At 44.4% G+C, this 11,759-nt stretch overlaps 1 protein-coding gene across 2 annotated transcripts in view; it reads right to left on the bottom strand.

Moving 5' to 3' along the window:
- Window positions 1-11,513, bottom strand: part of adcy7 (adenylate cyclase 7) — a 43,536-nt gene extending 32,023 nt beyond the window's left edge. For both annotated transcript variants that reach the window (XM_083691555.1, XM_083691556.1), the window contains exon 1: window positions 11,361-11,513. The gene's annotated coding sequence lies outside the window, so the exon portion shown is untranslated. The remainder of the gene's footprint in view (window positions 1-11,360) is intronic.
- Between the last annotated feature and the right edge of the window lie 246 nt (window positions 11,514-11,759).

Genomic DNA, 11,759 nt, shown 5'->3' with positions numbered 1-11,759 from the left:
CCCCCCCCCCACCCAGTTACAAGAGATCTCCTGCTGATCACAATAGGTGAAGGAGATCCCATCAGAGAGGCAAAATGAGCGGCTAGTTGACATACTGCATGTGCCTTAAGTAGAGCAGAGCATGCACTGTTGAGCTCTCAATTACAGCTGTGCTGCTCTAAAGAGCCTGGCAGTCAGTGGGAGTGATGCATGAGGGGCTCGGGGAGATCTCATTACAGCCAATGCCTCCTCTTAGGATGACAGGGGTGGATGGAGCCTGAGGATTTGGCTAATGCATCCCCTTTCCCCCCGCAGCACTGTGTCCTGTCATCATTGTTGATTACAGCAAAAAGGCTCTGTGTCTGTGTCCATGCTTGCTTAGTGCCTGTACGCATCGCTGAACATCCTGTCTTAGGATGGAGTTTCTCTCGTTTTCTACACTCCGTCCATATTTCCACTCAGGTCTTCCGAGTCTCAGCTCCGCTCATGTGTTTCTTTACATCTGACCTCCTGTCTCCGGTGGCCCCGTACCTCCCAAATCTCTCAATGCGCCCCTTGTCTGTGGACCCGGGCCCATACGTGCAGGGCTAGGGTTACACCGTTTTGAAAAGCTCCCCCTGTATTCGCCACCGTGTGCCAAGGAATGTGACCAAAAAACGGCCCAGTCTGTCGAGCGACCGCACAGTCAGGAATGTCTGGAGGGACCAGCACCCTTTCTGGTAGTTTCTGTGGTAGAGTAGAGCAGGGCTCAGCTCAAGGCCACTCCCTCCGGGTGTGGGGCCCAGAGCACTGTACTGTAGTAGGCCTTAGTGGAACTGAGGACAGCACAAGGGTTTCACTGGTACTGTACAGCAGGGGAGGCCGGTGGAGGTACAAATCGGAGGCCTCAATGTCCTCCGTGGTCCCATTCCTTATTCCATTCCATGCATTACAATCAGCCCGTCCTCGGACTTCTGCCTCCACCAGCCTCCCCTGCTGTACTTCTCCTGAGTCAAGAGCATGAGTCAGTCCCCTGCCCAGTGCTCCTCAGGCAAAAAAATCACACAAGTGTGAAGTGCTTAACCCAAGTGTTAAGTGTTATCCTTAGCATATGAATATGATAATCGCTCACATAAGTGGAATGATCTCAATATAAAAGCACAAGACACAGATGAAACCCATCTACACTACTGTACAAGCTTCCTAGTACATATACTAGTTGTATAGCAATTGTCCTGACTTTAAAAGCAGCAAACCTTAAGGGCACTCTGTCAGCCTGAAAGCCACAAGAATTTCCCCCTTTCACTGGATTCCACAGACCTCATTGTCCAGAACCTCCAAAAAACCTTCACTGCACTTACCACCTGGTGTTAGATAACTACAAAAACACACTCATGCACTCTTACTCTCTCGCTTCACAAGAGCGTGCAAAAAAAAAAAAACTGGATGCAGGCTTGAAAATGACACACAGAGAGCCATTGTTCTACATAGTCCTCACATTTTATTTTAGAGAAGGTGTCTCCACACGGCATCCATTAACACACTGGAGTATTAGCTTAGCTTACCTATCCTACTGCTACATTATAATCTCACATTGGGCCTTACTGTTGCTGCACATTGATTGATGTTAGCTGTTAACATGAGCAATGTGGACAATTATGCTCTTCTTAACTCATTCTAACACCTCAAGAAAGCAGGGCCTTTTTGGCATGAAGTCCCTACCTACAGTAGGAATGGTGCAATGGAAAGATTTTGAAGTGAGTTGTGATAACATGCATCTCTCTCTGCCTCTCTAACACAATCACCTGGCAGTGGTTCTGACCATGTAAATGCCTCCTGCTCGTATCAGAGCATAGAAACCCAGCCAAAAGCATCAAGGCAACCATGGCTGAGCAAAGCAATTCCACGGAAACAGAATGTTATTGGGACTAAATTTTTCCTACTTTCAAATGTATGCCAAACAAACACCCTTGATAGCAAAGTAAACAAAATAAACAAACCATACAACTCAATGCACAAGGACTACTACTAACAATCCCCAGTGAAAATGAAGAAAAAAAACACATTTATTTTAAGAACTGTGCCCTAAAATCTCCCTGGGTTTTTTTATGGAACCACATTTCCCTAAAACTCAGTTATATATCTGCTGCAAATTAAGATTTGAATATGTCTGCAGAATAAGAGTGGGGTGTTATCATATGATACCTTGAGTTTGAAAATATCTCTTTCGGTTGTTGAGCTTCAGTAATCGAAGTGGATTTACATCCAGTGGAACCCAAAAGGGTTTTACATGGAACCCATAAGGGTTTTACATGGAACCCATAAGCATTCTACATGGAACCCAAAAGTGTTCCTTAAAGAGTTCTCCCACAGGGACAGCCGAAGAACTCTTTTAGGTTCTGTATAACCTGTACAATAAGTGAATGTAGCCAATTAAATTTCAGTAATTCCGGTATCGATTTTATTTGGTCATTCTCTTACCGATTTGGGAACAAAATGACCAGTTTTAATCATCTAATAATTAATTCATGAACTAAATCGATAACAGTAAAAACACTACATGTTTTTGGTAGGTCTACCTACATTTCTTACTTTTGTTAACTGTCATTATCCTCGAACCTCATGAGGCAGAGAAATTTGAACAAACCTGATTTCTTTGTTTCCCTCTCTCTCACTCACACACACACAGACCACTCGTGGGGAAATGGTCTCTCACTGAATTCTATGAGCCTTCACTGTGTACATGTATATACAGTACTCTAAGCCTACATTACCACAAAGAAACTATCTCACTAACCTAACGTTGTAATATATAGAAGTAGTCAACCACACACACCGTCTCATTTCCTTGGCAACCGTGGCTCATTTCCCTGACAACACATCAAGGGCGACTTCATGAAGGGAAGCTTCAATCAACAACTGCTACAGTCTCACTTGTTGAATGATCTTAGTGAAAGCATTACCTGAGCACCAGAATGAAATCAGTTATAAATCTGTCAATTCAGGAGCTAAATTGACACTTTAATTCATGAATTGAAAATTGCATTAGGTGTAACCGATTTTTCAATCAGTTGAAAACAAATTGCTTTTTTTTTTTCAAAATTGGAATTTCAACTCACTTCCTGATTTGATGGAGCGATTTGGTTCACTCTCTTTGAGTCCCATCCTAAGGGGGAAATATTCCAGCCAGTTCATGTGCGGGCACGCCAACTGGTTTCAATCGCCTTTGTATTTGTGCAAGGCCTCTCATTCCTTGCTCCTTCCATTGGAGCGAAAAGTGATGGGGTGGTTCTTAAGACAAACATACATCATGGTTCGTTAAATTAAAAAAGATACCGGGTACAACACACAGGGGGTACACCAACCAGCGTAGGGCACGGCCCCTTCATTATCCACTCACCGTGCCCACAACATCAAAGAGACTCACCAGACTACGGTGACTTTGTGTCTGCTGTTTAGCCAGGGAAAGGCTATAGACTAGGTATCTTTCAATCAAAATAGGAAAGCCATACTTATGGTACATCCTTGTGCTCATCCACAGCCTCATTTGAAAGGTTGTTTGCTATCAGCTAGAGGACAGGCAGAATATCCAAATAGCTATAGATGGCTTCACCTGAAACCAAGGATCTAGTTTCTCTACCGGGTGCAGGTACAGGTCACTATGTCCCACAGGTGACAGCACTGATCTGTGTGACAACTGCACAAAGGGTGGTGTGTGTGGGGCAGAAGCCAGCAAGCTACATCCTGCCACATCCAAGGGATTCAGTTACCCACAGCCGAATGAAAGCATGCGTTTGCTCAATGTTGTCTCATCATCACATACGAGACCAGCCAAAGTCCACCTGCATATTCACCCACCTTAGGGTCACAGTGTGCTCTCCCCTATTCATCCAGACAGGTCCTCAGCCTCTCATCAAACAGAGACCCAATCATGGAGGATGAGGATCACTCATTAACTAGCCTGGCACAATGAGCAGTCTGTTGAACCAGCCTGCAAGGGTCCAACGACAACAAATCTCGCTGTGGCATGCAAACAATACACACATCTGAAGAGAGCATATGCGCTGGACAATATCAACACAAACACACCACACACACACACACACACACACACACACACACACACACACACACACACACACACACACGTACCTGTAGCAGTCCAAACATCGCCACACCATGAGACTCTTAGTAACACTGATTGCTTGCCTCTGTTACATCTACATTCCCTTTGGCATATTGTCTTGTTAGCACCACATCTATTCAGACATCAGCACTCACCAAGGACCGCGCCCCTCTCACCTTCTGCTCCAGAAGGACGGTCAAAGGACTAATTGGGCGATTCAGTCACCCCACTACTTACCTATTAGTACACACAACCCCAGAATCCCGACCTTTAGTTTAGCTCCCCCCCCCCAAATGGATGTGTTTTTGAGAGAGAAGAAGCACCGCTTTCTGCCAGAATACAGTAGGTGGGCTCTGCAACTCTGCATCCTCTATGGCACTTATCCGGATGGGGCGCTGTCATAGCATTACACAACGCCCTTGAGCCACAAGCACAAAGAACGCTCAAAAAAACCAGATAGAAAAATCAAGAGAAACACCCACACACACATACTCATACTCACACACTCTCTCTCTCTCTCTCTCTGTCTCTCACACACACGCACACGCACACACACACACGCACGCACGCGCACGCACGCGCGCACACACACACACACACACACACACACAAACACACACACACACACACCAAATGCTCAGGGGAAACAGATCACATCGACTGCAGGCTACTTCCACACATGCACTGTACCACACATGCACTGTACCACACATGCATGCAGTTGCCATGGAACATAGGTTAACATGTGGAAGCATAGCCTACACTCCTGCAAACACAGGTGCTAACTGTGGACATGCATTGTATGGTTTTGCAAGATGTTTTGCAAAATGTTTTGTGTGTGTGTGTGTGTGTGTGTGTGTGTGTGTGTGTGTGTGTGTGTGTGTGTGTGTGTGTGTGTGTGTGCGTGTGTGCGTGCGTGTGTGTTTTCATGTTGGAATGTGTATTATCTCCCAGCTGCACGATGGTGGATTCTGATGAGTGGTTTCACAAAGGCTGTTGGAGGGGAGGCCACCCAGGAAATGGAACAATTAAGCCAATAATAAAAAGTGAAGAGCTCTCTCTCCTCAGTGATGTGCTGGAGTACTCTACCACCACCACCACCACCACCACCGCCACCGCCACTATAACACAAATCCACTTCAAACAGGAGGAGACAAATGGGCAATGCCTGTGTCCCTAAGGAGGTCTCGTTGATCGGGAGTCGTCCTGAACTGCTGAGGTGAGCCTGCTGTCTGTTCTCAGAAAGCCTGAGTGATTATCCAGGCTCAAGGCTGAGGTGGTATGAACACCGTGGCTCTACACACTGACTGTACAAACAACTGAACACTGTAATCCTGGAAATATTAGTGCTTCATTCAAGCACACTGCAGAAGGCACGCGCCGAAACGCGTGCAATAATAATATAATTTAAAAAGCTTGAGAATTGGGAGTGCTGTCCATGCTTTGTTTCCTGTGTTATTCTACGAGGGATCCAGCACTGGAACAGTACTTTTTGATGAAGATTTGAGTGAATATGTTGTTTCTTATAAGCCTGGAAACATTACATGATATCCAAACGTCTTTCAAACTGTTTTATCCTAAATAGGTTCGTCCAGTGTTTACCTTGTGTGTCCTAGCTAAGCTACAGTATACGACTTCCTTGAAAGTGTTGAGAGCACATCCTCTGTCCATGGGTCTACTTGAGGGAGGGTCTATCCATCCCACACCACTACTGATGTTGGCCCTTTGAGAACATACGCCGACAGTGGTACCATCTCTTACATGATTGATTGATAAAATAATGATAGTGTCATACATCTTTAGCATGCTCAGCCCACACGGGCTTATAAGACACTTACTATCCAAAAGACCCCATGACAAATCTGGCTTGTGTTAAACATGGGCTGACTGATTCATCAGTATGTGATGACATTCAGTGTCAGTGAGGAGGGATGACAGAATGAGCCGGACAGTTCCCCCATCACATCCAGCTGGATCACTTCTGACTCCTAACACAACACTCACCATATGGATCTAGGCAGCGGGCCACCTGGCTGCTCCCCCTGTCTTCACTGAGAGATCTCTATTGTTCACATTTAAAGAGACGTTGTCATCGTCTGTCTGTCTGTCTGTCTGTCTGTCTGTCTGTCTGTCTTTTTGACATGATTAGCTAGCGGTTTGATTTGGCTGCGGGTGTGGATGTGGTGATGATAGGTACTCTCATCATCATCAGTGATGAGTGGCCAGGTTGACAACTGGAGTCATGGCCTAACTACAGTCCCCTCAGCCCTGCAACACAGTGCTCTCAACAATACAATACTGTGGATGAATACTGGAAGGAGGCTAAGCCACTCTCCTCTCTGGGCCAAGAGTGTTCTGGTAGTCATCATTATAAAAAGGAGACATAGAGACAGCCTGCTGTGTACAGGCTAGGTGCAGCAACAGCTCAATACGTAGGGCACAGGACACATCCATGCTGACTACAGGTGTCCTGGCCCATAATAAGTGTGCCATTGACTGGAGAGAGCTGACTTAGAGGAATTGGACTGGGAGGGCAGTGACAGCTGGGATAATGGCAGGCTGAGACAGACAGACAGACAGACAGACAGACAGACAGACAGACAGACAGACAGACAGACAGACAGACAGACAGACAAGACAGACAGACAGACAGACACCACATCACACATTGTGACAGTCTGGGGAATGCACTGCAGTTTCTCAGTTCACAGTTTACCAGTAATAGTGGATGTAATAAATCATTTATAAAAAAAATTGTCTTGGATAGACTAGTTTATTTGAACGTTAGATACATAATAATAAAACAAGATATAGCTCCATTACAATGCTGGTGTTAAATCTTAAATGGTGGCTTTGTCCAAATCAAAAAGCCAGCCCTATTTATTACCGGGTATGCATTACATTGATGGTTTCCATTTCCACCTGGTTTCCATTGTCAAGTTGAGCATTTTATAACAGAAGAGTTAAGAATAGAATACAGCAGAATCTACTGAGTAGTAGTCCTAGTAGAATGTTCTATTCTTTAGCTGCTTTAAAGGACCCTTGCTTCCAATATTGTCCTCCCCGCGCCCCTTGTTTTTTTGGGGGGAAACTTCCTCCGCTTACAGAAAACAATACAGGGGGGATATCCTGGGAGTGACAGCAGAGGACTTCACCCTAAATGTCATCTCCATCCAATGCTCTTGACCTACATCAAACACAGGTATGTAGATAAGGACCTGCCAAGTGGTTGGTAGACCTATCCTTTAAATAGATCAAACATGTTTGTCCTCTGTGGCTCAGTTGGTAGAGCATGGCGCTAACAACGCTTAGGTTGTGGGTTTGTTTCCCGCTGGGACCATATATACTGAAAAATGTATGCACTCACTGCAATGTAAGTCGCTTTGGATAAAAGTGTCAGATAAATGGCATATATTATTATATTATGTTTGGCTTGAAGCATTGAACAGCAACATGTAGCCACTTCCAAATTCCAACTCCCTCCTAAATGAGCAAAGTCAGATACCATCTTTGAATATATAAAAAATAACCAGAATCTAACTCCTGAATTATATCCCTCAGTTTTTTTTATATTTGAAGAGAGACAAATAAAAAGCATCACCATAGCTCAGGCTCATCTTTTGTGCCGTATGAAACACCAAATGCATTAAAACAAAGATGATTGACATTTCATTGTTCAGGTTTTCAAAACCAAACCGTAAGTAGAACACTCTGTCTGCTCCGTAAATGCCATGACTGAAAGTGTCACCCAGACACTTTATCTCAAAATCGAAGGATTAAATTAATGCCTTTAAAGTCGGTTCATCTTTGTCCACTTTCACATCCCCCTGCAAGTGAGTACGGAAATACTATGTGTGTTGCATGCACATAAACACGATGAGTAGGGGATCTGCTAAAGCAGGATTAGTGAGGGCCATGGCTGGAGGCCCTGCAGTCAGAGTTAATGAGTCAGATTAGACCACAGTGTGTGCTCTCAGGGATTAGTCTACTGTCCACAATGAAGCCTCCTCATGTCAACCCTGGGAGAGGAGAGGAGGGAAGGAGGAGGAGGGGGGAGGGGGAGAGAGAGAGAGAGAGAGAGAGAGAGAGAGAGAGAGAGAGAGAGTGGAGAGGGAGAGGAGATGTGAAAAGAGAACGGATGTCACATCACAATCAATTGATCGTTAATTACCTGATCATTTCCTACCATGCTTGTGTCTGTGTGTGTGTGTGTGTGTGTGTGTGTGTGTGTGTGTGCATGCTTGCGTGTGTGTGTGCGTGTGTGTGTGTGTGTGTGTGTGTGTGCGAAGCGAAAGGAAGAGCCGGATCGCTGCTCACCGAGGAGAAAGAGAGAGAGGAAGGAAGTCTTTAGCACTAGGGAGAGGTAGGTCTGTGAGGCCCCTCCCCAACACAGAGATAAGAGGGAGATCAGAACAGGCCAAAGCATCATCATACCGTCAATCTGCTCTTAACCGTCACTGGTTTAATACTGAGACACATATGCTGTTAAACCCTTGATACTCTCTGAAAACACTTTGTTGTGGCAGTGCACTGGAGCAAACTGGAGCATTGGAAACTCTCAGGGAATACTGAGCTGGAAAAAAAACATCCCAGTCTTTCACACAGGAGAGATAACACAAACAGAACTGGTAGGGGAGAGTGAGGAGTGTCTTTCAGAGTGTTTCCAAGTGTGTGTTTGTGTGTGTGTGTGTGTGTGTGTGTGTGTGTGTGTGTGTGTGTGTGTATACGTGTGTATGTGTTTAAACGGGGGTGATTCTGACAGATTGTGGCGACTGCAGTTCTCAAAAAAACCTGACTGGAAACTGTCACACTTTCACTTCCTGTCTTGGCTGCCAGTATATCCTTCACTGTCAAGTACGGTCTCTCCCACAAATTGGAAAGGCTTGCACGCAACATGTTACTGTGTGACCAAACACATATGATCCATGGTAAACTCGAACAAATTGAGTTTAAGTCTTCCTCAATCCTCATCCAACCCACAGGATTCAGCAGGGAATCTACTACAAGCCCTTCAATCTATGCTCCCTGGTCTGCCGTAGCACACACACACACACACACACACACACACACACACACACACACACACACACACACACACACACACACACACACACACACACACACACACACACACACACACACACACACACACACAAACACCCCACGATGGAGGAAAACAACTCAGGCAATGATAATCAGAGATTCAATACAAAACCACAATGACGTTGGAAAACCTGGCATTAGTCCAACCAGTGTAGACTTTTTCCTCAGTGTGCCGATGATGCTTGCTCCTCACAACAGTGAGCTCCTGTCCTGATTCATCAAACTGTAAAATCAATCAAATTACTGGGGGGAAATCATGACACAGCCTTCCCATAGTTGCATAGAGCTGTAGACATCACAGAACACAAAAGATAATTACACATCAATGGCAAATGCCAAAACACTTCTCACTATTTAGATGCCAATGTTTTCCACGAGGACCCGAAACACTGAAACATTGCAGGGAGTCACTGATCCATGAGCATGAGCAGGCCCCTGCTTCAATCTGGGTCTCTCTGTGTGTTTAGCCCTGACAGGTGCATACATGTGGCTCATACTGAGCCAAAATTACAACGGATTAGTGACGTATTGACCAAATTGATACACGTTCGGACACAGTCCCCCTTGTCTGGACTGTTGTCATATGCAGAGGGTTGTTCATTGCCAGGGAAAGTCAAAAGAGCATCCCTACAAGCAGATTCACATTCTACACAAGGATTTTGAAAATTGGGATTGCGTGCCAGTGCTCCTGCATGGCTGAAGTTTTCATATACATGTCACATGTCAAAGGCTTGGCTTTGGGTTTACCTAAAGCTGCACACCATACATGAGACAAGAATGTGCTGTGTTATTGTCACTTCACTCTGTTTAAATCCACCCCCATGAAAATCCTTGATTCGTTCAACCAAATTGAATTACATGGAAAAAAAGATGTCAGTGGTCAAAACAAACGTCCCAAGCATCTTGTCACACATGCCTGTGTGTCTGTGTGTGTGTGTGTGTGTGTGTGTGTGTGTGTGTGTGTGTGTGTGTGTGTGTGTGTGTGTGTGTGTATTTGTGTGTGTGTGTGTGTGTGTCCGCCATAAACAATGTTACAAGTAAAAGTAACGTACAAAGTAAAAGTAAAACACATGTAAACATCCAGCTAATATCCATTCCCCTGAAATCGAATGCTCAGGGCTATTGGCCTAAGTCTTGCTCTGGTTTGAGACCTGGCCTACCTTCTTCAATAAGAGGTCACACACAAATCAGAGCTCTTAAGCCTCCACAAACAAGGAACTGCCCCCCTCATTCTGACCCCTAGTAAATTGCATTGCTATAAGCTATATAGGTTATTTCCAAGAGATATGGACATAGCTTGTGATATAACCTTTAACCTCTGGGTTTTCATTGAATAGAATACATTCACCATATCTCCAGCATCTTTGTAATATGGGTGCCAATCCTGAAGGCACTATAAAAAATAAACATAGTATTATGAGACTAAATACACTGAATGATTGCAGAGTTATTGTGGGGATGAGTGGAAGACTAATCCTGATGATCTCTCATGAACAGGGGCACAAAGAAACAAAGGAAACCTAATAATCTCAAAAGCTAAGGGTAAATATCAGGGGATAAGCCCTTTGCAATCATATTCTTACAAGAGCATCATGCTGGATAGTTCCAAAAACATACATTTCTCTCTCTTAAGGTTATCTTAGAACTGTCCATGACATTAGCTGGCCACCTTTGTGGATTTAAAAAACCGTTTTGATTCGTGCAAGGCAACTGAAAACATGAATACATGTGAACTGGTATGTTTAAACAGCACCTAATGTGCTGTAGTGTTACAAATAGTTGTTAAGGTTGTCTTATCCAGTGTTTTTAAAAAGTGGTCGAAGGAAGATACAACAAAGCAACTACTTCAAGGCCACGGGGATGCGAGTAATAGCGAAAGTGGTTTTGTCCGGTATAATTGGATTGTAGCATTGTAACAGCTGCATTGTAACAGAAACAAGTGAAAGGATTAAAACAGTTTAAAGGATGTAACTGTAACAATGCAACATTAACAATTTGAAAGAGAAAGATGACAAAAAAAATCGCAGTAACAGTAACGGTAACGTTTACGAATCAATGTGACAGATAACTTTTTTTGCTTGGTGATATGACGAAAATTCATCTCAGTTCAGGCTTACACCTCGTGCGGCTTTCACAAACACACGCGCAACTCAACATTAACAATATATCTCACCTGTTGAGAGGAATGTATTTTCTTAGTAGAATGAACGTCTTCTGACTTCGTATTGTGGACTTTATTGGACGAATCTTCCTCGCAGTTCACAACTCATGCTCTGTTTTAATTTCACCGCGAGCAAGAGGTCTGTAATCGCCTGGCAGCCCGTGCGCTTTCCGCGCGCGCTCTTTGTGGCTTGCTTGTGAATGCGGAAAAGATGCTCATCTGGTCTTGAAACAGGACTCACCCACATGAAGAGTGCACTGGGGCCGAGGATTATAACGGTTTGATCAGTCCGACCTCCTACCTCATGGATCAACTGGTTGTTAGATGTTTATGATTTGCATTTTGCAAACATTTTAGTAATTAAAGTGTACTCTTGTACTCTTTGTTTCCATAGATAAAGAATTGAGATTT

Source organism: Argentina silus, assembly GCF_951799395.1.
Source record: "Argentina silus genome assembly, chromosome: 19".
Classification (NCBI taxonomy): Eukaryota; Metazoa; Chordata; class Actinopteri; order Argentiniformes; family Argentinidae; genus Argentina; species Argentina silus.
This window is presented reverse-complemented; position numbering and strand designations above follow the sequence as displayed.